This window comes from Macaca thibetana, chromosome 18 (assembly GCF_024542745.1).
Source record: "Macaca thibetana thibetana isolate TM-01 chromosome 18, ASM2454274v1, whole genome shotgun sequence".
NCBI classification, from domain to species: domain Eukaryota; kingdom Metazoa; phylum Chordata; class Mammalia; order Primates; family Cercopithecidae; genus Macaca; species Macaca thibetana.
In genome coordinates, this window is record NC_065595.1 from 14292501 (window position 1) to 14308525 (window position 16025).

Consider the following 16025-nt stretch of genomic DNA (forward strand, 5'->3'; position numbering starts at 1 on the left):
CTTAAAGGCACGCCTTCTGTAATTTTTAGAAATCAAACACAAATATCAGAACTGGAGAAATTTATTTTAGTTCACTAGGTGTTTACTGATGAGGAACAAAGCACACAGTCTGGACTAGGGATAAGATCACAGGATTCACTGTCCTACGAGCTCCACCACTTGCTGTATGACCTTGGATCGCTCTGGGATTTTATTTTCCACATTTGCAAAATGAAGCAGCTGAACTCAATTATCTTATAAAGTCTATTATTTTTTCAGGTCCTACTTTTCTACTTTTTGACAATTATGTAAAACTGATTTTGTTAGCTCTTTTAAAGCTGTGATAAAATACATGTTGTTAATAATAAAAGATAATGGGGGCTGGGCGCTGTGGCTCATGCCTATAATCCCAGCAGTTTGGGAGGCCGAGGTGGGAAAATCATGAGGTCAGGAGATTGAGATCATCCTGGCTAACATGGTAAAACCCTGTCTCTACTAAAAATTAAAAAAAAAAAAAAAAAAAAAAAAAAAATATATATATATATATATATATATATATATATATATATTAGCCGGGCATGGTTCCACACACCTGTAATCCCAGGTACTCAGGGGCTGAGGTCCAAGAATCGCTTAAACCCACGAGGTGGAGGTTGCAGGGAGCCACTGCACTCCAGCCTGGGTGACAGAGAGAGATCCCGTCTCAAAAAAAAAAAAAAAAAAAAAAAAAAAAAGATAATGGGCAGAATGTAAAAGAAACATTTGACTTGCTTATAAAATGCAACATTCACTTTAAGAAGAGGTGTTTAATGTACTCTTCTTGCTCTTGAAGATTATTTCTCTTCCATTCAACAAGACTGGGGATTTATCAAACTAGCTAGAACATATAAAAGAAGGGATTTACAGAACATGGCATGGGTGACATTAAAGTCATTGAAATAATGTCTGTGAAGGGAAGATGCTTGATAATTGTGCAACTCATTTTAATCAAGGGTTTTTAAAAGCAGCTAGTACAAACATAAACCTTGATGAAGAAGGAGACCCACCCTATCGTTGTATCTGTAGCATCTAAGACTGAAGTAGGCATATAATTGACATTCGGAAACTATGCAATGCTCATTTTCATTATGATCAACCTCATTTTTTTAATATGAAAAGTTAACCATATAACAAGTCAAGATACAAATTCCTTGGTAAGTCAACCATGTTTATAAGTCACAATCACTTTCAAGAAAATTTCATTATATTTCTCTGTAGTATTTGAAGTATTTGCCAACCTCCTGAGCTAAATTGTCTTTACCCTGATCCAAATTCTACCAGAGTGCACAAGGATATTTAACTGGCATTGTGTATATTATTAGAGGATGAAATTTTCTTTTTTGAGATAAATGTACCTGTCATACCCTTTGTGGAGTGCACTTCGAAAATCAGAAAATAGTGTGTGAACCATTGTGATCTGAAGTGATGATGTTTTGTAATGTGTTCCCCAGTATTTTTGGCAGTAACCAACTCTGCCAGGAACATGTCCTCTATAGCAGCGGAAGAGTCGCACGGTCTCAGGTCAGGTGTCACCTTTCCTTATCAGTCTTTCACGAATGTTTGCCTTCCTTTTCAATCAAATCTCATTTTCAAGAGAAAGGCGAGTATAGCAGTTCAACTTATTTCATTCTGTCCTGAGCTGGGTATCATGAGAGAAATAAGGGCTCTGAAGCATTATTTTAAAAAGCCTATAGTTCTTTGTGGTTGTCAACCAGAAGTAACCCAAACTTAAACTTGAGAATTTTGTCATATATTATATAACCTCTTTATAAGGCTTTTTATATTCTCACAAATATCAACATGTAGAAAGCCACCACAATAACTTTTATTATATTTAAATGAACTTGAGTACAGAGTAACAAATTGTTGACTTTTCACAATGGATTTTATATTGTCTCACAAATCTGTGCCCTAAAGCAAAAACATTGCATCCCTCTTTAGAAGTCTATGTGGTTTATCTTCTCTCTTTCTTCTACCTCCTTTCCCATCTGAGTTTCATATACAGGAGTTAAAAACAAGATTCACATCAGAAAAAAATGAGTACTCTGCATCCATGCATGTGGTTTGGAGAGTTGACCTCGTCACTATCACTAGTCCTTTTTAAAAGTGCAGGAAAGAATATAAAATATGTATGGGTATACAGTTGAAAGAATGTCCACAGATCTGTATCAACTTTTGGACAGTAATAATATGGAACAAGATGGAACATTTCTGAAGAGAAAAACAAGAAGAACAGGTTATATCTGAGGAGAGAATGGCACAGAGGTAAATCACAGATGTCTGAGGGAGTAGTACGCTACTTGATAAATGATTAATCTGAAAAAGAAAAAAAAATCTGATGAAGATTTAAAATGATTTCATTTACTCTGATATTTTAAGGCTAAAACTTATATTTTAAAAAACAATTTATAATATTTTCCCATGTTTTACAAACTGAAATACATGAAAATCACAAGTAGTACTGTGATGAGTATAACAGACCTTAATCATCAGAATATAAAATGAAACACTGAAAAATATATTTTGAACAAACTGAAGCAAAAAGAAAAAAGAAGAGGTAAAAATCCCTTAGGCAGTATTTACAAAATCAACATTCATTTGATATTAAATCGCTTGATCATGCTACCATTTTGTTCCAATTATTTTTGTTAAACTAAGTGGCAGTGTATTAGTTTCAAATAGACTGTTTATTATCCATTTAACTTTAACAGCTAATGTTATTTTACCAAAACAAATTCATTACTATAAAGTTTTCTTGGAATTTCTACTTCACTTGACATCTCTAGGAAACCACTTTTAACAGGTCAAGTGACTATTGTGCTCTTAATCAAATGGTGTTTTCATACTTATAAACAATGACTAAAGGTCCTTCTATGCAAAAAAAAAAAAAAAAAAAAAAACTGTTATGCATTAGCATATCAATTACTAATCAGCAAAACTGCAAGTCTTCCAGAACCTGTTCCATTTAAAGTCAGCATGCTAAAAACATAACAAGTATACATCATATTCAGCCATTGCACATTAACATATCACCACAAGAGTAGTTTTAAAAACATGTCTAATTGCCAATTAATTCATATGTTCTAGACTGCTTTTTAAAAAAGTGCACAGTGCTGTATGCTTTCTAGAAATAACATGTAATATAATATCTAACTATTAGTTATACTAAAGGAAATATAGGATTCTTTTTGGTTTTGTGGCACTCAAAGTTGAACTGGAATGTTTGTTGCAGTCCAATATAATTAAGCAATGACTTATCACAATTAAAGACCACAGTCCACCAGTTTCTCTAAATTCGAGGCAAGGAGCAGCTGCTCATGCTCTCTGCTGTCTGGAGTCTGCCTCAGATTCAGGTCTTCTGAAACTGTTTTGAAATATACTTAATATATACCACACTAACACACAGCTTACTGTCAATTGGTAACGCTGATTTAAAGAAGTTATGCCTCTCTTTTAAAAATTGGTATAGTTTATGACTAGATGGAGCATGGCAGTCCAAAAATAAATTCAACTATTTGCATTTTCTAGAAAAACAACTGTAGGAATGACATTTGAGGACTGTCAGTGTACTTAATAGAATAATCTACAAGAATCAAAAAATCCATAATGGTTGACTGACAAACACCTCCAGAATCTAACTGATATTCCCTGAGACATTTTGTTGGCTGACCTCTGAAACATAATAGTACAAGAAATCACAGTCGGAATAATAGCAACAAAATATAAAAAATCTTGTTGACCTATTGGGAGTAAACTATCATTTCCAAGACTGCTTTAAGGATGAACTACATTTAGACAGCAGCATGTTTTTAATGAATCTCTAAGTAAGGTGAAAGATGCACATGTTTAAACGTGGAAATGACAGCATTCCACAGCAAGGGAACTATGCAAGATATTACCAGTGTTTTAAGACCAACCTTCTATTTACTAGTGTGTTTGTTTGTTTGTTTGTTTTGTGTAGTCTGGGAGAAGAACTCTGTTTCTTTTTAGGAATTCCTTGGGTAATCAATGGTTTTATTTAAATTCAATGAAGAGATTGCTTCCTGATTCATCCACTGTCTTCTCTGAAGACTTTCATTTGCTTATGTCCCCAGTACAGCTTCCACCTGTTACCACTGACGTCCTCCCTGTGATTTATCCCAGTCCACAAAGTTAGAGTAGTCTGCTTTGTGTAAAGGGTAGTACTTATCCGTTGTTGCTTTTGCCTATTTTTAATGTAGAACCGCTTAATACATTTTTGGGAATGCCAAAGGGGGAAAATATGTTCTAATTCCCTCTCATTCATGACTGAGCAGATGTCAGAATACAACACTAGAGAGAAAATAGTCCGGGACAGAGTGTTTTCAGAGCTGAAGCCACACTTTATTTGGAACCACAACACTACCAGCCACACTATTCAGGACAGTGTCTAAGACATAAATAAAGAGGAGACTATTTCAATACTGAAGAATGTAATAGTTTGGTTTTCATTAGGGTTCATGTTAGAGGAAAAACATTTTAAAATCCTCAAATTCTGCTGCTCCTTAAGTTTGAAGATTCCCAAAGTGGTGGAACCACAGATTGATGACATGTTTGAACTGCAATAGATGTTAAAAAAAACAAAGTAGCCCTTTCTTTACTTTGAATACAATGGAAATCTACAGATTCCCAGTGAAATGCCCAAGGTCACACAGCTAGGTACTGATCCAATAGCCATTGCATAACTGGATGTAATGAGTGTTTTCAAGTATTTGTTAAAAATTGCTCATTCTGCTAATGAGTGCTTTTGCAATGTGTGATCTTTGAAACCATCTTTCCTAAAAGTCAAACAAAGTAGATTTGATTGTACTTAAATTTTTATATGACCATAAGTTTTAATTTTCTAAGGAGGTAATGGTAACCATAATTATCATACAGAAGGGCGGAGAATGCAGACTAAGAAGAAAGGGTGAAGGAACCTATTGTCTAGGGCTGTATGTTTCTATCTTACAAAAAAATGAAGTGTGAGCTGTATCCAAATTTAAAATTGCTTTTTCCCTTCTAAACAACTCTGGAATCCAAAAATAACTTCCTACTACATTATGACACAAGGTAGCTAACTATTTCCACTGAAATTTAAACAACAGCCTAGCGAACATTTTAGAAATAGGGTACCAACTCAGGACAGTATGTTAGGACAGAAAAATCTATATATGGGGCCATTTTGTTTGGCAAAATAAGTATCATTCCAATTGTACCCTTTCAGTTGGTGATATAAGTCCTATATTTTGAGATGACTGCTTGCTCCTGATATTCCCATTATAATCATCCTAAACTTAATGTTGCTATCTTCAGTTTCCAGTACAGTCATATATGAACATTAATTTGTTTCATCTGAATGCCATTTAAAGTTTAACATTACATTCAATAATTTTAATTTTGATGAAAGAGCCCTCTCTTTTCTACTTAAAAGGTATAATTTTTTACATTTTAATTAGTGAGGCTGGGGACTCTCTGTGATACGTGACTTCTCACGTAAAGAAACTGTGATCAAATCCATTAGCTCCCCGGGCCAGATAACATTACAACTACAGACCACAACCTCCTACTGTTAACTGGCCTAAATATGCAGGCAGGGGCCCTGGAAATGAATCACATAGCCTGTAGTGTGCATCTGGTTATCAAACATAGAAAGAAAACTTCTCAAAGTGGATTACAGACTCAATTTCAACCAAGCACAACCTCTGCCATGGGTGAAAGGAATTTTTAAAAAGGGGAAACGAGTTTATAATTAACTAGAAGAAGCCTTTGTAAATTAAAAAGTAAACAAAGTAACAAGGCACAATCTTTCTGAATGATTTATGTAATAACAAAACGGTAAAATTATATCCAGAGAGTTTTTTTATAATTTATTCTTACAAGAAATCTTAGCTGTATCAACTTTAATGTTTAATTTACCCTTGTATTTACCTTGTGCCACGTGTGATTTATGTGACTTCAACAAAAGTCATCAGGTTTCAATAAACACTTTGCAAAATAGCAGAAAAGAGATTCTACCCGAATGAAAATCTATACTATAATCTGAAATGAAGATATGGACAGATGTCTGCATATTCACTTGCACTGGTAATTTTATCTGTGAGACTCGCAGAATAACAAGGGGGAAGTGCTTGCAGGGGTATCTTTCTGCAGAACCAGCAAATCCCCAGAGGAGGCACTCGTGTATTGCTGGTTACAGCTAGATCCTCTCTGCTTGTCAGACGCTGGGGAGATGGTCACACACAAGACTCTGATCACATGTCTTCTTTCCTTGTCCTCAGCTCCCCTTTATCACCCCACCAAGTAGCATCTGATTCCTTCATCCAAGGAAGAAAAAGCTTCCATCTCAATCCCTTTGCAATCAACTAATGCATGTTAGTTATTTTAGAAGTTCCTGAAACTTCCAATTTAAGCTAAGGCTATGAAGCCTTCCAATCAAGTTAAAGACATTTGTGTGTGTGTAAAAGAGAGAGAACCGTGATGTGATACAAGCTATCAAAGCAATAAATGTAAAACCTTATAAAACCCAGGAAGATTGGAATCATTCAGCAATAAATATCCACAGCACAGAACAATTTGTGAGTTTAGTATTTTATAAAGTATTTCCGAAAGATCTGACAAAAAAAAGTATTTGCTCAACACAAAAATGTATTCACTTCCTCATATCAGTACACACTCTGAGGAGTTTATATCAGCTTTGCCACCAAAAAAGCAAAATGCTGAATAACAGGGAAACCAGTAAAGAAACAGTGCCCGAGGCGAGACAGTCATTTGATTTTTAGGCCAAGGAAGGCTGAACAGTGGCCAACTCCGCGTGCTCTCCACCCTCTCTTCTTCATTGGACACTAAACACTAGAGTCAATTCAAGGGTAAATTGCAGTAATATAGATGCTTTACAATTATCCTTTTATAAGAAAGGAAAAAGCTCTGTGCTATTAAATCAATAAAAGAAGACTTAAGAAGAGTTGTGAGTCTGTCAAGTGATTGTTAACACAATTCTAATGACCTCTTGCAGCCCTTAATTACAATAATATCTCACGTTGTAAATGCACAATGCCCTTTTATTAAAGCTGCAAACCTTAATAGCTTTTAGCAGGGTGATGGTCTGTGCCACTGAGTATTGTTTTCTCTATTTTTCTTTCCTCAGACAGACTCGGCTAGCTTTCCCAGATAAGACTATTAACGTTGGATGTTACCTAATTGCTCTGCTGCCCCACTCCATATTAAACACTAACACAGAAGCAAGACTTTCACAAAGTTGCCAGTCTTCCTACCTGCCTCAATTCTTTTGCATTTTAATTCATACTGTTCCAAATAGCCTTAAAAAGAAAGAAAAGGATTCTTCATGCATTTCCCCTTGACATATAGTAACAAGAAAATATCTTAGGTAAATCAAACTCTAACTAGTTCGTTAGGAAAGAAGTAATTCTTGGTGAGTTACTGAAAGCTTCAAATGTAATTTTTTTTTTCTTAGCTCTTTTCTCCCCTAACAATTTGCCTTTATTAAGACACTCTTAAAACTATTTAGATATTGTGTCTATGCAAACTTTCCTTTAGCAAAAGACTGCTACTGCTCCTAAACTCTTAAAATACACATATTTTGTGTGAGGTGTTACCTGCTTTTAAAAATACATACCATATTTGTCACTTGGCAAGGGCCATATATTAACAAGTCACTTACATTTTTCGTGTTTTTTTTTTTTTTTTTTTGGTATAAAGTTCTGTTTATCTACTTCTCTATGAAAAATGATCTGAACACCTGTCTGGTAGTTACAGAAATTACGAGGACAAGTCTTACATAAAGGTCTCACTTAATAAACGATCTAGTAGAGGCAAAATATTTATTGCAAAGCAAAAGATGTTATAAGTACATTCCTAGTTCAGTTTACAGATCTCCAAAGCCTTGATACACCCAATCCTTGATGGTTTCTCAACAGCTTGCCATTTGCCCAGTGCTGGGTGAACTCATTGCCAATCTTTACTCACCTGAACTATGACATTTAAGAAATCCGTAGGGTTAACGATCTAAAACGTGAAGTGGTACAGAACAACGGGTCTTTTCTCATTAATCCACACTGGAAGGTTGAATACCAGCAACTAGCAGTGTACCATGCGCACCCATGAAGAAGTCCACCATGCCTTCAGAGAAGCAGGGCGCCCTTTTCCCAGCGCACACTTAAGGTACTGCCAGGCGAAGGGGACGCAGGATGCAGATGAACCAGATCAGCAGAATACTAATTACAGAGGAAAAAAGCAAGGCACCCCGAAGTGAGCTCCACCTTCACGAAAGGTAAAAGGTGTCTAGAGCGGATGGTTCAAAGGACTCCTGCCCACAGCGGCGCATACCCCCTTCCAGCCTCAGACCTCTGCAGAACCCGGCGGCACAGCCGGCGCGGAGTTGTGCCCCCATCAGTCCGAGGTCGAGGGAGGAGCCTGCTTGTGTTCCTCTTTGAGGAGAGTGCTCCAGCCTGCCCATGTTTGCCGCTGCACCTGGAGAGTGCCGGGATTTGCTCTTACCCTCAACTACTACTCCTCGTGTCGCACCTGGTGTCTGTCAACACCCGCTTTCCGGGCCAAACGCCCCCGGCTCCGTCCACAAGCCTGTCTTGCCTTGCAGAGCCACGTCTCACGGCAACACGCAGTAACTTAGGGACGCCAAGGGAAACTCCGGCACGGACATCCCCGCCCGCTCTCCGCTCACTGATTAGTCCTGCTTCCAAAGGCGCACAGCAAGGGCGCACATCTGCCCAGCGGCGCCTCCCCAGCCCCGCGCAGCCAGGCACACTCACCTGGGGCCTCGCTGCCCTCCCCGCGGCGTCAGACGCCAGGGACCCGGGCGTGTGCATCCGAAAGGACGTGCGCTCCGCTGCCGGGCTCCCGCGGGCTCTTGGGGACCCAGTGCGCGCAGCTCCGCGCGGGGCAGACTGGAGGCACCGGCTCGACACCCGCTCGGTCCCGCCCGGTACGGGCTCCTCCTCCAATCACAGCCCACTCCGCGGCGCGCGGGGACCCTGCCCCGGCCTCGGGCGCCCGGGGCCCGCTGTCTCCGCTTGCTGAAAGGGGCCCCTCCGCCTCGCCCGGGCGGCTGAGACGCAAGGTCCGGAGCCAGCGGGAGCGCGCGGCCGGAGAGAGGGCGAGAGGGCGCGCGGGAGAGCAGCAGAGAGCGCGCTGGAGCCGGGGCCGAAGAGGGAGGAGAAGAGGGCGACGGTGGTGGGCGGCGGGCGCCCGCTGTCAGTGCCGTCGGAGGCCGGCCCGGGGAACCACTGAGACTTGCGCGCCTCCCAGAGACCCGGTTGGGGCTACTGGAAATGAACGCGAAGACGGAGCCGCTCGGCCGCCACGCGCGCACACACACACGCGCGCACCCTCGCGCACCCTCCTCCACCTCCCGCCTGACAGATCTGTACAGATGGATTCCTTCGCAGGAAAATAAAGAAGAGGGGTGAAAGTAGGAGGGGCTGCAGCCCATCCATCTCTCCGCGAGGCATTTGCATCTGAAAGCACGGAGCTGGAGGAGAGTTTTGAGGGTATTTTCAAGCTGCCCCCCTAACACCCACCTTAGCCTGTCGTGAAAGCCGTGATCAATTGAGCTCCTGAGGCAGGAAGGCAAAGTCATAAAACTAATCAGAACTTACAGTTTTCTTGCTTGATAGTTTTGCCCTTTCAATCTCCTCGGACTGCCCTAGTTCTATTTTTTTTTTTTTTTTTTTTCTTGCAGACAATTTTCTCTCCAGCTGGGCTCTCTAATGCAAAACTTCCAAAGTGTATGATTTACTCGCAGGGCGGGGCAGAGGACCCTTGCAAGGTGTGGAAGGAAGGAAAAAAGGAAGGAAGGGGATCTGGTCTTTTCTTTAGAGCACGGTGCAGTCCCTGGAGTTGAGCTCGCTTTGTTTTCCCCTGCTCTGGTGCTCGTTTTAATCTGATGACTGGGTGTTCTGTCATAGGGGTGAGGAGGGGGAAGAGATCATTTCCAACTACGTTCGTTTCATTTTTCTCACTCTACCAATGGAAAGTGTCCTCTTTCTGTTACGCACTTACTCTTACTTAACCTTAGCAGTAATTCTTCGAATACCAGTTACATGGGCTTGTACTTGTCCGTGCTATTATCTCTGATTTCTTGTGCAGTCAAGCACACTTTTCTGTCCCCAGTCCAGCCTCTCCTGGTCATTTAACTGGCACCATGCCTCCCCCAGCTCGCCCTTTCAATTTAGTCAATGTTTAAAACCAAATTCTATGCTAATAATTCTAACAGCAATTTTGGACTCCTATTAAGTTCCAGATACCATCCTATGTTGTTTACTTAACATTATGCATTTTAAAAGTTCTAACTACAACCCCAAAACTCCCCAGATCCAGGGCTGCTTGGATGACCATTTCATGGTCCATTTCCACTCAGCTGTCAGCCATCACCCAAATTCAAGATGCTTAGAAAAGACCTCTGTGTCTTTTCTTAGATATTAGCTTGAATTTTCCCTGTATGTTCTTTTCTGTCAGGGGCACTATCGTTCACCTGGTACCCAGATATCAAACCTTGGCTTCATCTTTGAGCTCTTTGAAATACTTTTCTGTGTTAAAATGCTCAATTATTCTGGCTCATGTAGTACAATCTTTAGATCAACTTTAGATTTTTCTGGTAACGTTATATATATTTGCCTTGTTTTGCCTATGAACTGACTTCTGGGATGAGACTTTTTCTTATAACTGTTCTGAACTAAAAGCTTCAGGAGGGCAGTAATTAATATTCAATATCAGCAAGACACAGCACATGTTGGCCCATAGTAAGCATTTCTTGAATAAAGAAGTGTTTGTATCCCATCTAGCATTTATCACAAATCTGACCATGTCAAGCTATTTTTAAACTGCTCATGGATTGCCTGGGTTGTTTATCTATAGGAGGTCATGTTGTGATTGGGAATCAGAAACTGCGCTGTCTTCATCTACTGGCTTGTTTTGATCAAAGGACATTGCATAGAAAAGGAAAATATATTGAGGCCCTTTAAGAAAAATGTATTTTTCCTCAAGTTTTCATATTTTTTCTCTTCTTACAACTACACATAAATATTGATTCCAAATGCATGCTTTCTTCTTAAACCATTCTACGTGCCTTCCTTTTTTAACAAATTTCCTCAAACAATAACCTCTACAGAATCCAAAACAGGTGAAGTAATTTCACTTAACCAAAATTCTAGCCCTGGTTCCCACATTAACAGCTGTTGGTCTTAGAGGGAGGCCTAGATTCTTCTTGACCGAAAGGCACAACCTAGAGCAAGGGTAAGAACTGGGAATAATACAGACAGTAACCAAGGGACGCCTTTTATCTAAGGAGGCTGGGGATGGGTCTTTCTGAGGAGATGGCACATAGACTGAGACGTAATGATGACAATGAGTCAGCGTTGTACAGCTCTGAGGGAAGAATGATCTAGGCAGAATAAACAAGGGGAATGTCTGTGGCAGGAAGGGGTTGGATGTGTGTACTGCAGACGGGGAGGAGAATGGCGATGGATTATGTTGTAGTAATGGACATGGAATAGATCTTTCTAGGTCTTCCAGCCTCTGAAAGATGTTTCTATTTTATTCTGAGGAGGAAGCCCAGCATCGAGAACAGCAAATAAGAGTTCACCAGGCTTAAGCTGTTGTCAAATTTAGGGTCAACACATGTTCTATTAGGTCCTTTCTCCTCTCCTTTCTTTTTCTCACAATTTCCGGTTTGATTAGAAGACCCGGTTTTCTGAGAAACACACACACAAAAAACAAACAACAACAACAAAAAACTGTAGTAGATGAATCCCAAGGCACTGCCAACCAAGGCACTGCCAGTTGTTTAAGATTCCTTGAACTGCAAATGCAAGCCATAATGTCTTACTTACAAAATTTCATGTTTTCTTATACATTTCAAATGTATGTTATAATATTTCTATCCTTACGTGTGTATCTATTTTCAAATTCCCTCAGTTGAAGGCTTTATGTCTTTAGTGTTGTATATAGCATTATTTGAATAAATGTCCCCTTTTCTACCCTACTTTAAAAAGTCCTCTTTTTAATTTATTTTCACTGTCTTGATTAAATTGAGAAAAGTTACCTGCACTGAAACTATATTTTGGAGAAGGAGGAATCAGTAAAATGTAGGAGAATTCTGTCATGGTTTCTGTTGGTATGAAAAGTATATTCTTAGATGCTTTATCACACAAAGTAGATACGATGCAAGCAAGTACTTTCTTATGAGATTACTGATCAGATTTTATTCATATTCATAACATTATGATCTTACTCTAAAGCCAAAGACATAGGCCTGGTATCTGGTAGCTAAGAAGAGAAGAGATGTAATCCTTGAGAACTAAGTAGTTCTAAACATTCTGGAGAACCTCAGGTAGGAAAACAGAGATGTGGCAGAAGGTAGGAGGCTCTCCCCATAAGGCCTCAAAAGGTCGCAAAACGTGGGGCCACTTATGGTTTCTTGTGAATGTTTCTCCTACTTTAACTGAGAATAATAATGAAAATCTGTATTTAATGCTTAACATTTTTTCTGAGGGTATCTGTGTCCTTCAATTTAGTTCATCTAATTAGATATGATTCCTTCTTCTAGAAAGTAAGGACTTCTAGCACAAGGTAGCCATTTAGTGCATATTTACTGAACCCCTGCTATGTGATTCTTCAACTAGGGCATGGGAACACAAAGATGAATAAGATTTAGTTCTTCAGGAACTTCTCAATCTACTGTGAAAATAAAGAGGTGTATACATCTCCACACACCACGTGATGAGGTGGGCACAAAATGTCACGCATGGGAGTACAACAAAGGAGCCATATGATGAAAAACCTTGAATGAAGGAAAAATGTTTGGAATGTGCTGTGAGGACAAAGAGACTCTATTGAGGAGTGTTATGAAGAACAATGGTGATCACATTTGCATTAGAAGATACACCCTAGCCCCTAAGAAATGTTTAGGAAGTTGTTTTAGAAATCCAGTTGCTGAGAAAAACCTTGGCCTGGACTCTAGTTGTGGCCCTGGTATTATATGAAAGTTCCTTGGATATAGTCAGAAAATATAAATAGATGTAAAGATGTTTTGACTAGAGTTATCACTAATGGAGCATAAATAATCACTAAAAGAAGAAAGATGTTGGTACCTAAGATTGGCATCACGGAGGGAACCCCCAAACAGCATCACTCATGACCATGCCACTTCATAGAGTAACTAAACTAGAAAAATCCAAAATCTGAGGTAATACAACCATTTTGCTTCTTAGGATACACTCAAGGTCTCCTCTTTCATTATCCAAAAAATTCAGTTTTGCACAAAAATGAATACTTACTTGGAGAATATACCACTCAGTTAAAGAACTCTACAATATTCATAGAATAATGGAGCTGCTTAGGCACCACAGAAATATTTAGAAAATGCAAAGATGGCCGGGTGCAGTGGCTCAGGCCACTTTGGGAGGCCGAGGTGGGCAGATCACAAGGTCAGGAGTTTGAGACCAGCCTGGCCAGCATAGTGAAACCCCATCTCTACTAAAAATACAAATGTTAGCCAGGTGTGGTAGCACGTGCCTGTAGTCCCAGCTACTCAGGAGGCTGAGGCAGGAGAATCCCTTGCACCTGAGAGGCAGAGGTTGCAGTGAGCCGAGACCATGCCATTGCACTCCAGCCTGGGTGACAGAGTGAGGCTCCATCTAAAAAAAAAAAAAAAGGCAAAGATGTTTGATGGGATCTAAGGAATTTCACTGTGTAATCTGGCAGAAGGTAAGTGCAAATCCTCATGGAAGAATTCTGTGGAGCTTTCAGCCCGTGCTACCAGAGATAGTGCTTCAGCTGGGAGTTTGTAGGTAACTTATTCCTTCCCTGAACCACTTAGAAAAATCCTTCAGAAAAGAAATGGAATGAAAGGACACCTAGTGGGGTTGGAAAGCAAGGGTAGAAGTCCATTTTAGCCCCGTACTCACCAAACGAAGTTGTTCCTATTATTATTCCATTCTCCTACAGATACTTAGGGCTTCTTTTCAGGCGTGGGAAAATCTGTGATGGTTGGGTCATTGGTTAACATCTTAAGGTAGGAGTTTAATTTTTCCACTACATGTCAGATTTCAATATTTTCTTTCTGAAGAACAAACTCAAACAGATAAACGTGTGATTTCAATATGGTGTCAAATGTGAAAGCAGGAGAACACTTACTTATTAAAATAGCATATGATACCACTGATGTGTGGTTGTATCTCTGGATTCAGAATAGTTGGGACAAAAATTATTTTTAAAAAGCAGCTCAGCTGGGAAAACTGAGGCAGGAGAATGGCGTGAACCCGGGAGGCGGAGCTTGCAGTGAGCGGAGATCGTGCCATTGCACTCCAGCCTGGGCAACAGAGTGAGACTCCATCTCAAAAAAAAAAAAAAAAAAAAGAAAAGAAAAAAAGCAGCTCAAATCAAAATGGTCAGAAATAATACAGCTAAGGCAACACTGTCTCTTGAATTATAGTTGTTCCGTAAAAGCCTTCTAAAACCTCGAGAGAGAGAAAAAAAATAATGCAAATTTCTGCTAAGCGTTTCTCTTTCACTTTGCCGTAAGCCATAGAATCTTTTTTAAAAAGTAGATTTTTTGCAACATCTCAATTCATTTAACAAATATGTCTTAAGTATGTGCTGTGTAGCAGGTTCTATGCCAAAACTTGAGAGATCTACCAAGGAAAGTAAGACCAAGACCCCAAGCAGGTACAGGCACGAATGTAACTAAAATACATAAAAGTGAAAGATTAGGCTAAACTCAGTAAGCAAATAGCAAGCAGTAGGGTATGGAATTTGAAGGAGGAAGATAGCACTTGCTATTGCAGAGTACTAAAACCATTAACCAATGTGACATTTCATTTGAGGCTTGAAACATGAGTTGGATACAGACAGGAAGGGACAGCAGAAAATTGAAAGAATGTTCAGAGAACTTTAATCTTCCAGAAGCATGAGGAATTAATGTAATTTTTTAAAGCTAAAATGAGGTATATATAATTCTCTACTCACCTAAACAGAAAGAGAGCTTCCTAAACGTGCACTCACTCGGTTCACCTGTGTTTGTACTTGGAGTACTGTTTCCCCCCTCCACTCCATGCCCACTGCTTTTTTCTCAGAAGAACTAACCTGATTGCTCCCCACATGTAGATCCAGAGAGCTGGTTTGCCCTGGGTTCTGCAGGTTTTATAGCTGGTGCCACTCAATTTTATTTAGTGCTCTCCTAACACACATAAAATGTGCATGTAGAAATGACCCTACTTCCAGCTGATGCATTGAGCCGAGTACAACTCCCTGGTGTATGTGACTTTGAGGCTAAACTCATATTCAAAAGGAAAATTCAGAAGGGGAAAAAATATAAGAAGAAAACTACATACCTGAGAAAGAAAGATTAGATAAAATAAGCCAGTTTATTCAAAGGTGAACTTTTAGGAAGAGAAGGATGTTTAATAAAATATTGAAATACTGCCACCCTAGAAGATACTTGTGGTGAAGAGCAGTAATCCTTTTATGAACTTGAACTACTTTGTGCACAAAGGTGAATTCTGAGGCAGTCATTATCTTTGTGAACTGCAAGTGTCTCCACTTTCCACTTTTAGGTCTGAATGATTAAAAAGGGTTGTAGCAAGCATCTCCTTCACTCTATCCTTATCTAGCAACATGATTACTCTAAATTCAGAATTGAGGGAGGGCTCCAGCCTATAAAAGATTAAATAAAACACTAATTCATTCAGAGCGATGTTGTATATTAGAACCAACATAAACAAATAGATCTAAGAAATGAAATAAACGCAGTATTTTCTAGCCTATTTGTGTATTTATGTGAGAATAAGTTTTGATGGAAATGAACAATCATTATGCCACATTTATTTATTTAGGGCTTTTTATTTAACATTTAACACTGGCAGAAAAATGTTATACTTACAGTACGTAATGTAACAATTTACTTCCAAATATAGTTATGAGTACAAATAATGGTCTAAAAGGGTTAATGAGCCTCGTTAAGCAACTGAATTACC

General features: G+C 39.3%; 1 protein-coding gene across 2 annotated transcripts in view; it reads right to left on the reverse strand.

The window, feature by feature from the left end:
* CDH7 (cadherin 7) overlaps positions 1–9032 on the reverse strand; it is a 133327-nt gene extending 124295 nt beyond the window's left edge. The window contains exon 1 of one of the 2 annotated variants that reach the window (XM_050767170.1): positions 8805–9032. The gene's annotated coding sequence lies outside the window, so the exon portion shown is untranslated. Of the gene's footprint in view, positions 1–8001; positions 8360–8804 lie in introns of those variants that run through there. The other variant, XM_050767171.1, reaches the window with a different exon arrangement.
* Positions 9033–16025: the final 6993 nt, after the last annotated feature.